General features: G+C 54.3%; 1 protein-coding gene across 1 annotated transcript in view; it reads left to right on the forward strand.

Moving 5' to 3' along the window:
• The first annotated feature begins 1,265 nt into the window (after window positions 1-1,265).
• Window positions 1,266-19,855, forward strand: part of HPCAL1 (hippocalcin like 1) — an 80,210-nt gene continuing 61,620 nt past the window's right edge. Inside the window, exon 1 of the mRNA XM_036262526.1 lies at window positions 1,266-1,487. The gene's annotated coding sequence lies outside the window, so the exon portion shown is untranslated. The remainder of the gene's footprint in view (window positions 1,488-19,855) is intronic.

The following is a 19,855-nucleotide window of genomic DNA, read 5'->3' on the forward strand; positions in this document are numbered from 1 at the left end:
CACTGGGACACTAACTCCCTCTGGGTTCGGTTTTTGCCCTCTGCCTGAAGAGAGGGTTCTGGGCTCAGACCACCTTGCTGCCAGGCCCCCTCAATTCCCCCTCGAGGCCACTCACCACTGTTTCTCTGCAGCCTCCATGTGGTGGGAGTTCACTCACCCTGTTTTTGTGGAGGAGGATTTGAGTTTTCCCCTGGAGACGCTAGAAAGACAGTTTGTCTCAGCCTAATACTAAGGCCCAGCTCCACATTTATGACTGTTTCTGTGGTTACCCTTCTTCAGGGATGAGTGGGGTGGGTGGTGGTGGTACTGGTGGAGGTGTGTGTACATATTTGCTCTTCCAAAACCCCGATTTTCAGGAGCTGCTGGGCGAGAAGTCTCTGATTCCTGCACTCTTACGCAAGTGCCATTGGCAAGGGATGGAGGAAGTCTGCAGGAAACATGGTCGGCCTCTCCCTGAGACCCAGGAGGCCGCCAGTCCCTGGGACTGAGAGGTCAACCAAGCCCTTTCCTCAGTAGAGGCTGAAGACAGACGCACAGCGCGTCAGGGAGGGAAGGGCCCAAGGAAGCCCGCTCCTCCTCCGGTCCGGTCCGGTCCACATTTCAGGAGGGAGCAGAGGCCGGGAGCCTAAGAGGCCTGCTCCATCGCCCTGGAGTTAGAGAAGTCAACCAGAGCCCAGCGCAGGTCTCCCTCCTCCGTGCCCCGGCTCCTTCCCTGCAGGAGGCACGGGAAGGCTGGCGGTGTCCGCTGTCGGACGGGCCAGAGAGGCCTGGCCTCTTCCCCTTCTGGGCCACCCGGGCCGCACTTCCTGCAGAGACGTGGGGAGGCGGGGGAACAGGCGCGGGGCCGCTCCTCCTGGGCGCCGCCAATCGGCCTCTCCCACAACCGCAGGCCGGAGGCCGAGGGTTTGGGCGGTGGAACCAGTGCTCGGCTCCTCGTCTCACCGAAATCCACGTGGGGCTGGGACTGGGTCAGGGCCGCTGCCCCGCCGAGAGTGCGCCAAAGGGGAGCTACGAGCCCGCGTGGAAAAGAGCAGGGGGCCTGCGCCGATGGGCCAGCGCAGCGGGGCTAGGGATGGGGGCGTGGCAGACGGACACGGAGGCGTGGCGGGGCGTGGCTAACGTGGGGGCGTGATCAAGGCGGGGCGGGTCCGCAGGAAACTTGAGTGCCCGCCCCGCCCGCGCGCCCCGCCCCCGGCCGCCCCTCCGGGCCCCGCCTTCGAGTCCCTTCCTTCCCGGGGCTGGCAGGCGGGTCGCGGCGTCTGCAGGCGGCGGACGGGCGTGTGCCTCCGGCTCGCTCCCTCCCTCGCTGCCGGCTTCCTTTTGTTTTTCTGGACGGCGATGAGCTCAGGGCCGGTACGGCGGCTGCGAGCGCAAGGAGGCCCGCGCTCCTAGCCACCCTTCCCGGCCCTCAGCGCGCGAATCCCGGGCAGCGGCGGCGCCGAACTTGGGCTCGGGAAGCCAGCGGACCGCGTCCTGCGCTGGAGCAGGTAGGGAAGGGGCGGGCTGCGGGGCTTCGGGGGTGCGGGCGTGTGCACCGGCGTCCGCTGTGGTCGGACTCTGCGTGTGTGCGCGCGCGTGTGTGGTGTGTGCGTGCGTGTGTGGTGTGTGTGCTGGGGAGGGTGCCTGTGTCTGTGTGCGCCGGAGTTGTGGGTAACTGAAGACGGTGGTGTGTTCTTGGAATGGCGTGTCCTCGTGGGGATCCGTGTGTGCACATTTTGGGCTGCGTTGGTGGAATGGTGCGTCGGGGGCAGTTGCTGGTGGGGACCGGTGCGGGGCGGGTGTCGAGTGTGAGCTGCTGGGCGCCGGGCGGGAGCGGCGGGGTGGGCGTGGGCGGTCCAGCCCCGCGCTCCGAGCCGGGTCCCTGCCGGCCCGCGCCGTGCGGAACTCCGGGGTCCCGGGGGACAGCTGGGGTCCCAGGGGGCTGGAGCGGGCCTCGGGGGCAGCCCCTACTAGCCCCGCCGGGAGTCAGGTCCGCGCGGCCCACGTGGGTCGCCTTTGCGATCTGACCGGGAAGGGGGTATGTCGGCCGTTGGCTTACTCCTTCCCCGGCGTGGGGGCGACGGCAGAGCCCCGTTCCCGAGGTAGGAGCCCTGGCATCGCCGTGACCCGTACTGCGTCCTGGGCCAGACGCGCAACCTTCCTGGGTTGAGATTTGCTCCTCGGTCGAATTGGGACAGTTCCTCCCTCGGGGTCTGTCGTGACAGTTAAAAGGAGAACGCACTAAAGATAGCGCTTGGCCAAGGGCCTGGCGCATAGTAGGTGCTACGTTAACTAGACTGGAGCCTCTTTAATATTTTTTTCCCCCTTTATCGTGGGTGGGGCTCGCACAGGTTCCCTGCTGCGCGTGTTTTGCGCCTCTCGCAGCCCTAACTTAACCGCGACGCGAGGAGATTCGAGAAAGTTTCCGCGGCTAACCGCCGCCTCCTCGTCGCACCTCCCGGGCCGCGCCACCTCGGCTGGGGCGCAGCCTGCAGCGAGCCCCGAAGGCCGGCGCCCGAGTGGGGGGCCCTTCTCCTGGCCAAGGCAGCGGCTGTGAGGGTCGGGAGCTCTTTTGTTCAACAAGTGCCTAGTCCGTGGGGCGTGTATCTTGTGGAATCTGAGAGCCACAGGATGAAGTGGCGCTTCTCGTAGGTAGGGATCTAGGGCTGCCAGGGCATCCCGGCCGGGCCAGGCCTGGTTTTCCCCAGAGGAGGGTGTTTGCCAGGATGCTGAGTCCTGCCTTGGGCCTCCTCGCTGACACCCTCTGACACCACCTCCACCCCTCCTACCCCCCTCCCCTTCCATCAGCCTCATGCAGGTGGCCAAGGGTATACTAGGATGTTCCACATCTTAATTTTAAAAATAATTAGTTTTGAAACCTGCTACTCCTAACATTGAACTGCAGTGAGCGTGCCCACTGCTCTAACCACGATGTCTCTTGGAGAGAGTCCTGCCGACATCGCCAGAGAGCTTGCTCAGCTTCTGCCAGAGCCGGTGATTCCTTCCCTCCTTGTCCTGTGGTTTCTTCCTCTCAGGACCCTGCCCAGTCTGAACAACAAAATAACCCTTCACCAAGGGAGCAGCCAACCTCACCATGCACGAGGCTCTCAAAATGGAGCTGGCCTGGAATGGGCAAGGTTGTAGGGACAGTGGCCAGGACTGGGGCTGCCTCTGGCCACCAGCTGTGTTTCCTAGTGGGAGGTGCTCCTGCTGGTGTTCTGGGGGGAGGGGGGGGGCTGGAATACTCTACAGGCTTTTATGACACACCAGCAGGAAACTCCTGTTGGGTTCTTCTGGTTTGTCTTCCACCAGGAGGGAACCGCTGACATCTAGGCAGTGATGGCTTGTGGGGGTGAGGATAGAATAAGCGGAGTTTTCATCCTGCTTGATGTCAGGGCACACTTCGGATGCAACCTGTTTCATAAAATGATTTTACATACTGGAAGAGAAGGGGCTTTTGGTCTGAATCCTACTCTCTTCCCCATAATCGGATTCAACAATAATATTTTTAACAAAATCTGTCTGGCTTTCTCAGAAGACAACCCAAAAGCTGGGTTATTTTTTTCCCTAGTTAAAACCAGCCCTTTGTCTCAAGCAAACCAGTGTTTTGGCCCTAGATCTATTTCTGTTTCACTTTGGAAAGTGCCTGTAATTACTGAGCTCTTGAGGTTTTATTGAATAACGTGCCAGAGAGAAGGCCCAGGGGCTCTGCTCTCAGTCGCTGTGTTGAGCTCTAGCCTGGCCTGCTCCCTTTGGGTTCCACTTTTACACTTTTTGGAAGGTGGAAAATAGATGTCAGTGTGTGGTAATAATTGGGAGACTTGGCATTGCCCCAGAAGGTCATTTGACTTGAGAAACAAGAATAAATCAAAACCCCCGAAGAACAGAGATTTGCTCAAACTCTAGCCAACGATCCATTCATTCCCAACAATCCCTCCTAGAGAGAGACTAAGAGAAATGAAAGCTTGGACAGAGTCCTTCAGGGTTTATCTAATGCCCCCTTCTGGCCACAAGGCTGTGCAGAATGAGAAATCCAAGAGGGACCGGGGGTGGACCCCTGGTGCACACACCCAGCTGCATTTCTACCGGCTGCCCTGGAGTTTCATCCAGGTGAAGTGGTAGTGTTATCTTCCGGGGCTGTACCCACTGCCTTCAGGGCCTCATATGCTCAGGTCCAAAGGTTGCCATTCACATAAATTATGTTGAATGTTTGCTATCGGGACAGTCTGTCTCCTCATTACTCCTATGGTCCTGGCCCCAAACTTATTCTAAGACCTTGTATTTGCCACTCATAAGTGGTAAAGTGCCAAATTCATAGCGCCAGTTTATGGACCAGTGATAATCCAGGATACTTATAAGGAGCCCCAGAGTTTATTTGGCACCAAAGAGGAAGCTACTTGGCTGCTGAAATGTTATCTAGATTGGGATCAGGTTTGTATTAGAATTTAGCATTCCAGACAGCCCTAAATCATGCTTGCTTGTTGTGGGATAATGCTACCAATTTATGAGTTGCCAGCCCAGACTTGATGGGGGAATTGTGTCCTTTGCTAATTCGTAGTACCTGATGTCATTGTGCTTGGGGAAGGAGGGCAGTGTAGACTTTAATTGTGCTCTGTTTGCAGACTCCCCATTCGCCACCCTCCCATTGGGTTTCTGCAGTGTTTTCATGCCCAGATGTAAGGATGCACATTTGTGCATCTCATGTGGCCCTTTGGGTTGGGTTTCTAAGTAGGGAATGACTGAGGGTAATTGTATATGGAAATGGTGGAGCGGGCTTAGCGGGTCTCTCGGTGCACTTGCCCTATGGGAAAAATTGTTTCTTTCAAATCACTTTCCACCAAAAAAAAAAAAAAAAAGGTTGGAATTTAGTGGTGTGAGGTTTAATGTACCTTTAGGTAATCAATACAGTTTGACAGGTGGTACATTTCTTAGGCACTGATGAGCAAGGTGCAAGTATAAAGACTTTTTTTTAATCATCTGCAAAGCACAGTAAATCCTTTACAAGAGCCCTACCTTGGCTCTGTCCTTTCAAGTATAATTGCATTTCTGCGGCAAAGCTTCATATCTCTGCATTTATGAGGCATGACTAACTAAAGACACCTTCCAAGAGATCTCAGATTCTTTTCCTATTGCTACATCAGGGCAGCAAAGGTGCCTTCTTGGGGCTCTTTTCGTGTCCCTTTATAAGCCAACTGCACCCCCCACATTTGTTAATCCAGGGCTGTTTTCCTGGTATTTGTTTGTTTTAGCACTCAGAGGTGCAAGCCACGGTGGCAGGAAGCCAGGAGACGGGGTAACCTGCCAGCATCAGCCCCTCCTCCCTCACGGGATGAGAATTCTGAGGAGTGAGAGATGAGTCTCTGACCCTTGGCTAAGAAACATTCAGGATTCTTAAATGCTTCCTCTGTGGATAAAGCTGCCGTGATCCTAAAGACAGAAAGAAGGCTTTGGGAGCTCATGGCTCCCCTCCTGGAAGTCTCCTTGATTGCCTCCACACCCTTTGTCCTGGCCAGAACCTCCCCTTGCTTTGTGTGCCCTTTAGCAAGGGAGGCGCCCCTGAGTTAGGCACTGTGCTAAGTGCTCAGGTGAGCAAACCTGAGCTCTTCCAACGCGCAGACCCAAAGCAGTCCTCTGGGGAACATCGAAGCAGAGCCCCCACCTCCACCCCACCCCCACCCCCACCCCCACCCCCACCCCCATGCCTCCTCTTCCAGGAGCAGAGCCTTCTCACCCGTCACTGCAGTCATGCCGTGGTCAGGTCAGTGTTTGAAACAGGTTTTGCTTTCTTGCTCTCTGCCGCCCCACCCCCCCCCCCAAGTTCATCCTCTTCCTCTGAATACTGGCTGTGCCTTGCTCTTCTCTGGGCTTGGAAAGCCGGACACAGACCTCCTCCCTGCCTGAGGTGGGATTGGTCTTGGACTGGGGGTGGGGGAGCATCAAACAGCCCTGGAGCATGACAGATGCTGCAGGGTGACCACTAGGGGCGGGAGCGCCCACCTGGCGCTAGGGCGGGGGCGGGGCCTCCAGGAGGAACGTGGGCCAAGCTGACACCCAGGATGAGTGCAGGTGTCTGGGAGGGGGTGGCCGCAGGTGGGGCTGCCTCCCTTCTCTCCTCTCCAGATATCTTGATCTGCTAAACTCCTACTCATCCTTTAAAAATTGTTTTAACTAACAGCTTTATTGAGATGTCATTGATATACCACGAAGTGTGCTCATTTTAAGTGCATCCTCTGCTACTGCAGTATTTCTTTTCAAATTCTGTGCTTTTAGGCATATTTGGACCCAGACTTTAGTAGCAAGGCGTCTGATGTGAATGAGTGTGTGTGCCAAGGCTCCGGGATGGCAGCCAGTGAGGGTCATGATTTGGAGTTTGGGGAGCTGTCATTTTGGGTTGTCCCAGCTCACGTCTCCTGAGAAGCATCTCTCGGGGTCCTTGACGAAGCCGCAGTGACCCTGAACTTGAGGGGTTGCACGAAGAGATCAGACATAAAGAGGCCAGGAGTCCCCCCCACCCCCCTCGCACGCTTGGAAAGTGTTTTTGAGTCCGGGTGCGTGCGAGCCAGGGGCTGTCGGACTCCTGGGAGCCTTGGCAGAGTTCCGATCCGTGCGGCCGCGTGTGGATCACGGTGTCCTCCCCTCCCGCCCCGCGCGGCAAAATGCTCAGGCTCCGCTTCCTTCCTGTGCCTTTCCCGGGCATTTCCAGGAAATGGAGTTGCCGGCAGCTCCCCACCCTTCCCTGTCTCGCCCGCTCTCCTCTGCCGCGCTGGAACCCATTTCGGGAGGGAAGTGGGAACCTCGCACAATCGATCACTAAGGTTTTACAAAAAACCATGTTCAGCATTGCACAGTTTTCTGCATTTGTGTGTGTGGCCTGAGTGTGGGGTGTCCGGAAAAGCTGGCCTGGCGTGGGACGGAGGCGGGTCGTGGGTGGCAGGACTAGTGGCTCTCTCCCTCTCCCACTCCTTGCCAAAGTGGCAGGGACCAGGCTTCCTTAAAAATCCTCCAGTCAGGCGGTGCCGAGGTCATTCCTGGGGACGCAGCCGGGACAGCCTGGCTCAGCCACCAGGGGTGGGAGACAGAACGTGGCGGCCACATTGATTTCTTTCTTCTCGGTGTCTTTCTTCTTCCCGGAAAGTAACAGTAGGATCGGCCTCAGACAGGTGCGAAGGTGGACCTTTGGCAGTAGGATCCATTCTTCTCTGGGGAGTGTTGCTTCTTTCTCTCCAAAGACAAGATAAAGAATTGCTGCTGCCCTGGCCGGTTTGGCTCAGCGGTTAGAGCGTCGGCCTGCGGTCCAGAGAGACCCGGGTTTAGTTCCTGCCAAGGGCACGAGCCTCGGTTGCAGTTTGTCCCCGGCCCTGGTTGGTTGTGCGGGTGGCAGCCACTCGATGTGTCCCTTTCACGTCGATGTTTTTCTCTCTCTCTTCCTCTCTGTCCTCCCACTCTATCTGACAAAAATGGAAAAAAGTTCTCGGGTGAGGATAAAAAAAAAAGAATTGTTGTTGTTGCCCTAGCCGGTTTGGCTCAGTGGTTAGAGTGTCGGACCAAAGAGTTTTGATTCCAGGGTCAAGGGCACGTACCTGGGTTGCAGGTTCGGACCCTGCTCAGGGTCATGCAGGAGGCAACCAATCAATGTGTCTCTCTCACATCAATGTTTCTCTCTCACTCACTTTCTCTCTCCCTCCCACTCTATTTAAAAATCAATGGAAAAATATCCTCAGGTGAGGATAAAAAAAAAAAAATTAAAAAAGAGAAAAGAATTGCTGTCATTACTGGCATGTTGTTGGTGACATGCCCTCCCCCAACCTAAAAGTACCACTGCCGGGCTGATTGTTCTCAGCGCTAGCTGTAAGGCGAATGCTTATGCTTTTCGGAATTACTTTCACTAGTGTTGATGGGAGTGGGGGAGGGGAGATGTAGCACAGGTGAGGAATTCCAGGTTCTGTCTGCCAGGGACCCCAAGCCGTGCAAAGGTCTACTGCGGCCCATAGCTCCTTCCCCCTGTGTCTTGTTGTGGGCCAGTCCTGGCTTCCCAGTCCAACCACATCCTCATCTTCATCCTTATTCCATCATCAACATCACCAACTACCATCACCATTACCATGATCATAATCAGCACCACTACCTTCGTCATCATCAAGCCTGAACGTTGCTTTCCAACCTTTGGGCCACTGCATTACGTAACCCATTTCTGCTGACTTAGCTATTGTTCGCCAGGGCCGGGATGGTGGGGGGCACTGCTGTTGGGGGGTAACGAGGGGAGTTAAGACAGGATGATGGGTAGGGTCAGGGAACCAAATGGGTAGATGATAGAATGTTATTCTGAAAGTGGCCTCATGAGAATGATCTGGAAGATTCTTGGAGAATCCCAGCTGTTGTGGTTAATTTCATCTGGCACCTTGACTGGGCTAAGGGACACCTAGGCAGCTGGGAAAGCATTATTTCTGGGTGCCTCTGTGAGGGCACCTTGGGAAGCATTTGAAGCAGTAGACTGAGTAAAGACCACTTTTACCAATGTGGGTGTGCATCACCTGCAGCAAAAAGACGGAAGAGCCCAGCCGGTGTGGCTCAGTGGTTGAGAGTCCACCCATGTACCAGGAGGTCACCAGTTCAATTCCTGGTCAGGGCACATGCCCAGGTTGTGGGCCAAATCCCCAGTGGGGGGCATGCAGGAGGCAGCCATTCGATGTTCTCTCTCATCGATGTTCCTATCTCTTTCTCCTTCTCTCTCTAAAAAATAAAGAAAAAAATTTGTTTTAAAAAGAGGAAGGAGGACTTGGGCCTGTCTCCTTGGGCCTGGACCTCGTGCTGGAGGGCTTGCTTCGTGGACCCGAATGTGTGTTGGCAGGTCAGTGCATCAGTGCTGTTCTCTGCTCGTTGCTGATTGGCGTGTTTTAGGCGCTGAAACTGCAGGACAGTGGTCTGGAAACCAGCAAGGCTTGATGGGTTGGTGGAGTGACCCCCATCCCGTTAGCAGTGTCTGCCTTTTACGTGGTGTGGGTGGCTTTTTATCTCTACATCTCAGTTTCCTCATTTGTCAAATGGAGCCCAGGGCTAGATAACCTCTCAATTCTTTCAGCTTGACAACTCGTGACACGTGTAAAAATGTACATTTGAGCCCTGGCCGGTTTGTCTCAGTGGTTGGAGCATCGGCCTGTGGACCAGAGAGTCCTGGGTTCGGTTCCTGCTAGGGCATGTACCACAAAAAAAAAAAAGAAAAAAGAAAAAAAATGTACACTTGAGCGGTAGCTTGCATTCAACCGACAGCACAGAGAGAGTTTTTATAGCTAAACTGTCTGCAAAAACATGAACCCCTTAGAAAACACAGACACTTTAGCTACTGACATCTTAAGAGCTGGCGTAATTCAGAAGAAACTGATAATATTGAGAGACACATATGTGAGGCTCAGGGTAGACGGAAGGGGTGGGGCCAGAGGGGACTGAAGGCAGGCGGGTGAGCTCTGTTTCACCCGCCCATCTGGCCACATTGGGAAGGGTGCTGTGTGGAATCTAAAATCAAGAAGATGGGCTCCGGGTACAGAGGAGGCGGGTGCTTTCAGGGGGGTGTTCACAGTTCCCTGGAGAAGAGTGAATGATGCCATTCTGTTCTTCCTGGGACGTCTTCTGATGACCTAAGAAACCTGTGCACTGACCTTGTTTTGACTCCTTGTGAATTAGAGAAAAGTCAGAATTTGGGAGTGTTGCAGAAGACATATCATTGTATTGTTTTCAGACCAAAGTGTAAGTATTCATGCAAACTCCTGACCCGATTTCCCCTCAAATTGGTCTTTTTAATAAGTTACTAAGAATTCTTTGAAATGAGTACATTTGTCACAGTAGGCTAGCAGGTATTTGCTAAAGGAGTTGCAAATAAGCAATTTAAACATTTCTCCTAAAAAGGGGCTTGAGATGCAAATACAGACAGTTTCATTTCAGTTCTGTTTGGGAGAGAAAATGGATGGGAAGGAAATATACCAAACGCTAACAGCGGTTGAATCTGATGGGATTGTGAGTGGTTTCTCTTCCCTGCGTTTTCGTCTTTGCCTAAATTCTAAATTTTCACCAATGGGCATGTATTACTTCTGCAATTAGGAAAAAGAAAAGCTTTTAAAAGGAACTCAAGAGCACATTCTTCTGATAACCTTGTTTACTTTCCCTATTTGCTTAGCAAACTGTTTTTATAGTCAGACTGACTGGAACCCACAAATCCCATACTTGTGATGATTTGAATGAATGGAAATTTATCATAATGCATCATTAGAATTTTTTTTTGCATCATTAGACTTTGTTAATCTCATCTCAATTCAAAACTAAGTAATTCTATTAACAGGGATATAAAGAAAAAGTTTCCGTGTCTCCCGAGAGAGTCACCATTTCAACATGGCAGAGGGCAGAGTTAGTACATGGTCTAGACTGCGATTCTTTTCTGTGTGCATGAAGTGGGGCATTTTCTTTGTTCTGCACCTGGAAGAAGCCTTCGTGGCTCGTGCTGGGTTAACCTTGGGTATTTTAATGAGGTGCCTGCATGTCCTTCTACCAGTTGCCCCTGCTTCCATCTTTTCCAATCACTCGGTGGCCCTGTTCCAGGAGTAACCTCCTTAATGTTTATTTATCAGGCTGATGTTTTTCAGCTCCTTTAAAAAAATTTTTATTGCCCTGGATGGTCTGGCTTAGCGGTTGGAGCATTGGCCTGCGGATCAGAGAGACCCGGGTTTGGTTCCCACTAAGGGCACGTACCTCGGTTGCAGTTTGTCCCTGGCCCCGGTTGGGGTTGTGTGGGTGGCAGCCACTCGATGTGTGTCTCTCACATCGATGTTTCTCTTTCTCTCTCCCTCCCGCTCTATCTGAAGATAAATGCAAAAATGTCCTCGGGTGAGGATAAAAAAAAATTTATTGATTTTTGAAGAGAGAGTGGAGTGAGAGAGGGGAGGGAGGGAGGGAGGGAGGGAGGGAGAGAGAGAGAAGAGGGAGGAGGAAGAGAGAGAAACATTGATCTGTTGTTCCAGATCTTATTTATGCATTCATTGGTTGACACTCATATGTGTCCTGACCTCAGATCAGTTCCCCAATCTTAGGGTATCTGGATGACGCTCTAAGCAAATGAGCTACCCAACCAGGGTCCTCAGCTCCCTTTTGGAAAATAACTTGTCTGTTCTCAGCCTGTGCCTTTCCTTCATGACCCCCTGAGAATCCTGGTCTTTAGCTCCTGTGAGTGAGAGGACCCCTGGGGGTGATCCTCCTCAAATCCCTGTGCTGCTTCTGCTCTGACCTTGAGTTGATATTGGGCTGACATGGAGTTGACCTTTGGGCTGACCTTGGGCTGACCTTGGGGCTGCCTCTCTCTTTACTGGCTGGTAGGCAAGGTCATCTGAGCTCTCTGTAGAGCCGTTCCGACTCTCGGCGGCGCCCCTCCAAAGGCTTCTTAGCTGTTATTCCCGTCGTTTTTCAGAGGTTTAATCTGTATGAGTCCAGGATATTGAGTCAGCAGCGGAAAGTTATGAAAACGAGGCCAGACATCAGAGAAATTGGCTAATATGAAAGATTAATTTCAGGGTAAATGAAGGAGAGAGATGCTTGGGGACTGGGCTGTCTCTCCAGGCAAATAACACTGCTATAAAATATGAAAAACCAGAGGTTGCCTTTGCTCCTCGCTCAGTGCTTGCTTATAGTTTCTTGGATTAGAATTTTTTTTTAAAAATCACATCTTTCTACTCTGCTGTCCATCTTTATGATCGTGAGAAAGAAATATAATTGTAAGCAAAGTTCCATACAAGCCTGGTAAATCATCTCAGGGTCTTCAGCATAAGGAAACCATATTTTTAAAAAATTAGTGTGGCTCCAGCGTTCAGAAATTGTTGTTTTTGAAAGCCGGGTCCGTGGGTTATCGCAGGGTTTCGAGAGGAGCAGGAAGGAAGTTCGGCTGGAAACAGGTAGGTTACCATGGCGCCTGGGTGTGTCCCGGTGGGTGCCTGGATCTCCCTGTGGTCCCGGAGAGGATGGAGCCTCCCTTTGTATGGCTTATCTGAGATTATGTGCGTGACTTGAGTTCTTCTAAACAAAGGTCGTGTGTTTTAGTTGATTTACAGAGTGATTTCTGACATCATGTTGCCCTCTGCTCTGTGCGCTCAACTGTTCAGGCTGCCTCTCCTGCCGGAACTCTTACGTGCCTCGAGGGAGCACCTATCCGAAACAACAGCCAGAACAAAATCTTTTAATAAAGCCAGGACTGCCCTCCTCAGTGTGTGCTGATCCCATCCCCCGTAAGGCAGCGGTTACACGGCGTACGCTGCTCTGGGCCCTAAGCATACACGGTGAACAAGATGATGGGGTTCCTTCCCTAGCAGTGCTTCTGTTATGGTTGCGACCCAAGCAAGACAGCAGAATCCAAGGAGGGGCCATGGCTGATCTGCTCCCAGCTCACACCACAGCTGAGAACTGCCCCCACCCCCACCCCCGTCCCATGGGGTGAATGGGCCCAGGCCTTGTGGGAGGGGTGCTACACCGACTATTTTGTTGGGTCTATTCTTATCCATAGACATTATCCAATAGATGGAATCGATAAGGTGCTTTCTCAGGCTGCCTCCCATGATTTTACACTCAAACAGTCTGTCCATTCCTGTTCTTGGGCCCTTTTTGTCTTCGGTTTCTGAAGGCAACCACTTGCTGGTTAACTGTGTGGAAAGCTCTTGCACTTCTGGGTCCTGTCAGACACCTGGCCGTGTCCTTTCTCCTCTCATCCAGTGGGGTTTCAGCATCCTCGGACCTGCGGCAACAGCGCCCACAGCTCAGCGCCCACAGCTCAGCGCTGGGGGCCAGCACCCCGCCCCGGGCTCCTTTGCAAAAGGCGTGGCCGCTCTCCTCTCTTCGCCGTTTGCAGTGAGCAGAGGCCTGCTGCAGCCGTTGCAGGACAGCTCTGCACCAGCTTGTTGACCGTGGGGACCTCGAGTGGGCGCCTCACCACCCCAAGGGCTGCAGGTGGGCGTGGGGCAGGGTTGGTGGCTGTGCTGAGCTCAGTGACATGTGAGATGGCAGACTCCAGCCTTTGTGCCCCGTGATCCGACAGGCAGGATTGGTCTTCTAGCTGCAGAGGAGGCCAGATCTGAACAGGAAAACCAGCCTCGGCCCCCAGTGCCCTGGGACAGAGAGATCATGGCTCGGTGAACTCCAGCCGCAGACTGGAGATGTCTCTCCCCGGTGCTGGGCTGACTGACTTACTGTCTGATGGAGGGCGAACAGACTGTTCTTTCTAAAGGAAAAAGGCACCTCTGTGGACTCTGTCCCTCTCCTGCCCCTTCCTGGGCACTCACCATCCCCTTCTCCAGGCAGGTCCCTGGGGCCTGGGCACCACCCTGAGCATCTGCTTCATTGGTGACACGGGAATTTTCAAAACCTCCCTTCCAGGGACGCTGTGAAACACCTTCGGCCTCCTGTGGACTCTGAAGTGCTGAGTCCACAGCACCGTCTCCTTCACCAGCATCGTCAGCCTGTCCACACCTGCCCCCGACACGGGAGGGTCTAGAGCCTCCGATTCTGTGCTGGGACTTTTCGGCTCCCTTGTAGAGAGGGGTCCGCAGTCCCCCCTTTCCCTTTTCCTGGTCTGGGGTCAACCTGGGGTTCTCGTTTTCCTCCTGCAGGATGTCAGCCCACGGAAAGGGCCGGGACAATGGCTTGTCCCGGCCTCCCAAAGGGAGTGGTTGGCTTTCGTGCTCAGAGGTTCTTCCCCGGCCCTCCCAGCCTCCAGTCAGACCCGGCTCCCTGCCAGGCAGGGGAGTGACGGGCAGTTTGTGCGCTGGGCAGCCTGGGAATTTACTGCTCAGATTAAAAACCGACCCTGGCTGGTTTGGCTCAGCTGTTAGAGCTTTGGCCCTGGGACCGAAAAGTCTCGGGTTCTATTCCTGGTCAGGGGTATGCACCTTGATTGTGGGTTTGATCCCTGGCCCCTGTCGGGGTCATGAGGGAGGCAACCAATCACTGTGTCTCTCACATCAATGTTTCTCTCTCTCTCCCCCTCCCTACCTCCCATTCTATCTAAAAATAAAAAATAAAAATAAATATATATATATAATGGAAAAGTATATTCGAGTGAGGATCCAAAACAACAAAACAAAACAAAAAACACTTGTTCCGCCCTGGCCGGTTTGGCTCAGTGGCCCTTGGACCAAAGGGTCACGGGTTCGATTCCCGATCAAGGGCACGTACCTAGCTAGACTGGAGGTTTGATCCCTGGCCCTGGTTGGGATCATGAGGAGGCAACCAATCAATGTATCTATCTCACATCGATGTTTCTCTCTCTCTCATTCTCCCTCCCTTCCTCCCTCCCTCCCTGCTACTCTAAAAATTAATAGAAAAATATCCTGGGGTGAGGATTAAAAAAAACAACACTTGTTCCTTTTTTTTTTTTTTTTTTTATTCTCACCCGAGGACATTTCTCGATATTTTGTTCAGATAGAGTGAGAGGGAGAGAGAGAGAGAGAGAAGCATCGACGTGAAAGCGACACATAGAGTGGTTGCCACCCACACGACCCAACCAGGGCCGGGGACAAACCACAACCAAGGCACGCGCCCTTAGCGGGAACCGAACCCGGGTCTCTCCGGACCGCAGGCCGACGCTCCAACCGCTGAGCCAAACCGGCCAGGGCAACACTTGTTCTTGTTCAGATACAGTCAGCTTGGCTCACATCAGAGCAAACAGCTCCCCCAAACCTCCTTTTGGATTACAGCCCCAGTGTGGTCACCTTTGACCTGACCCAAGGGGCAGAGGGGTAGGATGGGGACTTGGGTATCAAACTTGCAGGGACTTGTTTTCATCCAACCTCAGCCCTTTGCGAGCCTTGGGATCGGGTTATGTGGGAAAGAACTCATCGTGGTTCTCGGCGCCATCGTCCGAGGAGAGGCGTGTGCTAAGCCTCCTGCCTCAGACACGCTGGCTCCCTCCCCATCACCCTCGCCGCTCCCAGCCCTGCTCAGGGGCTGCCTCCACCAGGAAGCCTCCTGGGCCTGCTCCGCCTGCTTTTCCTGGCACACTGCTGCCCAGGCTCCGTGGCCCATCACCTCTCAGACATGGATCCCACCTTCCCTCCCAGCGGGGCTCCCAGGCGGTGACTGTGTTGAAGAGTCTCTGTCTGAGCGGAGGCTGGGCCTGGAGAGGAGGCCAGGCCGGGGGAGCGCCCGCACTGACTCCGCGGCTGCTCACAGACTCCCCCTGCGCCGGGCTCTGCTGAGAGTGGTCGGGGCAGAATCCCGCGTCCCAGGGCTTCCGGGGGGCAGCAGACAGTGCACTGCGCACGTGGAGTATGAAGGGGCCGCGCAGTGACACTTAGAAGATGGGTGATAAGACTGTGAAAGAACAGATTCGTGCAGGGTCGGGGCATCGGATAGGATGGGTGTGAATGAGATAAGAAACGGGGTGGTCAGAAAAAACCTCGGGAGACGTGACATCTGCGCAAAGACTGGAAAGAAACGGGGGAGTCGGCCACGTGGAAGCTGGGCAGGAGGACAGCAGGCACAGGGAACAGCGAGTCGAGGGCCCTCTGCTCAGAGGCTAGACAACGAAGAGACCCTGGCGAGACGGGAGCTCAAGGCTGCTGCGCGCTCTCCGGCCCCAGCTCCCTTCCTGAATTAAAAACCCAAGTCCTTCCCTGGCTGGTCTGGCTCAGCGGTTAGAGCGTCGGCCCGCGGACCAGAGAGCCCTGGGTTCGGTTCCTGCTAAGGGCATGGACCTCGGTTGCAGTTTGTCCCCAGCCCCGGTTGGGGTCGTGTGCGTGGCGACCACTCCATGTGTCTCTCTCACGTCGATGTTTCTCTCTTTCTCTCCCCCTGCCTCTCTCCCTCCCACTCTATCTGAAGATAAATGCAAAAATGTCCTCAGGTGAGGATTAAAAAAAAAAAAAAAAAGCCCAGGTCCCAAGACAGAAGGCTTTTGGCCCATTCATCCTCTGCCTGGAAAGCAGATGTAATTGCTGGAAGTAGCACAGCCAGCCTGTGACCACGAGGCTGAAATTCACTCGGTGAGGATGGTGGAGCAGAAGACTGGGTTTCTGATGGCATTCTTGAACCGCTGCCCGAGCCTGCACACAAAGAAAGCCTATCTCGTCTGAGCCGCTGCTTGTGGGGTTTTACGTTGATGGAATAACCAAACCAAATATGCGACGTATTCCCAAGTGCTCCCGACAGACCACGGTCTGCTCAGGTACACGGGCAAGCCTGGCCGACATTCTAGCCCCTTCTCATCTTTCCCTCCCTCCTATCTCATTGTCTCTAAGCTCGTCATCGAGATCAAGATCCCCAGACTGATCCCAGTCTCCGACTTCACCTGTGCCGCACTCCCCACCAGCTGCCTGAGTGATTGTCTCTTTCCAGGGGTCTCCAGCCTCCCTGTCCCCCAGACCCATTCCCCGCACAGACCCAGCATGAGCCTCCTCAGATGTACCTCGCCAACTGCTCAGTGCTGTCAAACCCTCGCTTGCAAGAACAAAGTCCGAATGCTGAGCATGGCCTGAAGAGCCCTCCACGTGACCCTGTGTTCCGGCTCGTCCAGTTCAGCATCCCCTGTGCCCACATCTTAAACTCCATTGACTGGCAGTTCCTTGTCCCCTTGGGCTCCTCTGGGCCTCTGCACATGCTGCTCCTTCTGCTGGGAATCAGCCACGCGTCCTTCCGGAAGCGAGCTGGACTTCTCGTGTCCGGTGATCCCTTTCCCTGCCTGTGCTCTGTGCACCGGCACACCTCAGGGGGCCTGGCATTTTAAAAATGCATCTTTCTTCCCAGTAGCGAGACCAACCGCATTCCTGTCCGTCCCTCTGGTCCGTGGGCTTTGCATCAGGACTGTGGCTGGCCCACGCAGCGAATGGATGTTCAGTGCAGCTGTCGAGCGTGGTGGGTACCGACCGAAGCAGTTACAGGTGTTGGTTCCCAGGGGAGACTCCTCCCCTCCCACCGGTACCCCTTATCCTTACCGGCCCAGATGTGAACCACCCTCTCTAGGCACGAACTGCTCCTCACTTGTAATGAAAAGAGGAAAAACTGGCTTGTGTTCATTCAATAAGCCCTTATGAGTGCTTCCTCTGTGCCAGCTTCTAGGCATGTGTCAACGGGAACAGACCCCCAAACCAAACCTGTGTCCCCCCGGAGCTCAGACACATCCGTTGCACTGAGGATGCACCAACAACGTTCTGGTCTTTAATTTTAGAATGTGATGCTGGCCGAGTCTAAACGATGACGCTCACCATGCACAAGGTCCTGCTGTTGCCTCAGAAAAAAAGGGGAATTAAGAAAAACCGTACTTCCGGAAAGTCAGTGAAGAATTCTTTCAGACGTGAAAATGGGAAATTATTAGCTTTCATCTTGTTGTTTTAAGAGTCCCACTCTTCTGAACTCACTTACTCTGTTGTTATGTAAAAGCCAATTAAAATAAATTAAATGCAAATACTGTCTCATTGTAATGTTAATTTTGAGGACTGGATCAATTCAAGGTTGTGGAAATGCCAAAGTTGTTAAGACTTGGGTTGCCTTGACGACGGCACTATCTGCCAGTGGTCTGTTATTGAGAAACTGCTCCTGGGCCCAGGGCGGGCCCTGGCTGCGGTTCTCCGGCAGGGGCGGGGCTCGCTGGAGCCACTCCCTCCCTGCCTCAGTTTCCTGTGAGTGCGGCAGAGACACTCAGCGTGTCTCAGAAATCGCTGCCCTGTTTTGGGGTGGCTGATGGGCCTGCTGGCTGGTGGTCCGCATGGTCTGGCCTCACCTGTCCTAACTGACCTTCTGCGAAAGTGGAGTCTTCATCATCTCGGCTGATGGCCAGTGAATGACCAGCCCAGTTCTTCTTCGTTCTGTCTGGTGTGTGTGCGTGTGTGTGGGGTTGTTAGGTTGAACCCTTGAGTGCTAATGATACCGTTGTAATTAGCTAGTTATTAATAACAGGAAAGGAGCAAAGGGAGAAGTCAGCCATCATAGGCATGTCGTTTGGGGTGTCACTCTCCACGGAGATCCAACAGAGGGGAGATATACACATGCCCAGTAAAGTTGGGGGGACTAGGGAACGTGTTTGCTGTCCATCACACCTGGGAACGAAGGTCATTGACCAGAATGAGTGTGGCCACTCCGGGTGTGTGGAAGTTTGGGGATACATAATCCCCTAAACAGAAGAATTCGCTCTTTCAGTTCCCTTGGGAACTGGGACTCTTGTCGCTCAGGGTGCTCTCGGCTCCCCTGCCTCCCCTGCGTTCGCCCCGGTGGCCCACGGCCCTGTGGACACCACACACAATGGACCGATAGCCTGATGCTGGACTGGGCCCGGCTCCAACATGGAACGGAAACTGGACACTGGCTCTGATTCCAGCTCTACTGGAACCCCAGCTGCAGTTGGTTCTTCCATGTTTGGCTAAGGGGAATGGGACTTTGGAAACCCAGGGTGTAATTCCACAGAAATAAACTTTCTGCTACATCTCATCCTTCCGTGTGGGACTCAGAAAATTCCTCTTCTTGGGTCAGTGCAAGATCCCCACACCCAGCAACAATGGGGCAGGGGGAGGGGGAAGACAGCCAGCCCCCTTCTCCTCTGATAACCTGTTAGCGGCCACAGTCACATTTTCTCTGGGGCCACAGTTGCTTTACAGACGAGGACACGGATTCAGATTGTGACCTGCCCGAAGTCTCAGGCTGAGGTGGCCATCCCAGGATGGGTGAGGGCCCCTGAGTGCCAGGCCAGGGTGACTCTCCCTGCAGTCACCTCCCTCAGTGCTGCTCAGAGGGGCCTAGAGACACCCTCGCCAGCGTCTGGCTGAGCAGGCTCGGCCTCCAGCGCCAGGCCCGGCCGCTGTGCTGTTCTTCCGCGGGGTCCCTGCAGAGGCGCTTCCTGATGTGTCTCGTGGTTTCAGGACGCCAGGAGCTGGAATTGCAAGTGTAAAATGGGGCAGAAATAGGTTGCTGTCCTAACCTTTAACCTGCTGTGGGGCCGGCTGGGTGTTTGCGTGAAGGCGAGGCCCTGCAGAATGCAGAGAGCCCTGAGGTCGAAGACTGGTGCCTGCTCGGGCCACCATCTGTCCTGTCTCTGCAATGGCAAGACTCTGTCTTGGTACCAGGCACCTGCCAGGTGCTCACTGAATGTGTTTGTCTGGGAGAACTACACGTCCAGTCTTGCTTGGGGGTATAAAGGTCATTAGCTCAGCCATATTCTCTTGGGGTTGCTTCTCAAAGTAAGTGCAGAGGGGGCTCCCTGCCTCCTGGGGCCACTAGCCAAGGGGTCACGAGTGAATCCTGGTGGGTCAGCCCCAGCACAGAGCTGGGAAGCTGGCTTCAGCCTGTGTTGAAGGAAGCTGACATGTCACCCTCGTCACCCTCAGACTCTTAAGCAGTTGGTGGGACCCCTGTGTTGATCCTGCTTTGAAAACCTTAACTGGTCACTCTTTGGGAGTGGGGGTCTGGGTCAGGTGGGGTTGGCTGGACATTTGGGCAGCGAATTAGCAGCCCAGGTGAGTGGTGCTTGCCTGCCTTCTGCTTCAGTGTCCGAACCCCCGAGTCCTCGCCTGGAAGTGAGGTGAGGTGCTGCCCTGGCGAGCTCACTGGGCCAAGGTGAACCGAAGGAGAGAATGGGCGGAGGGCGGCGGCAGCCTGCGGGGCTGCAGGGGGGCTCACTGTCCTCCCCAGCAGCAGCTCTGATACGTACATGAGATGTGTGGCTTCTCCCTTTGGGGACATTTGGGGCAGTGTCACTTGACACAGATTTGGGCACATGCTCCTTCCCCTCCCCATGCACTTTGAAATTGGCAGGTGCTGGCTGACAGATGCCCCAGGCTCCCAGCCTGGGCCACCAGCCACCGTGGCCTTTCACCCCCTATCCATCCTGTGTTCCAGCTGGGCTGGACTGTCGCCATCCCCCAAA

This window comes from Molossus molossus, unplaced genomic scaffold (genome assembly GCF_014108415.1).
Source record: "Molossus molossus isolate mMolMol1 unplaced genomic scaffold, mMolMol1.p scaffold_m16_p_15, whole genome shotgun sequence".
NCBI lineage: Eukaryota > Metazoa > Chordata > Mammalia > Chiroptera > Molossidae > Molossus > Molossus molossus.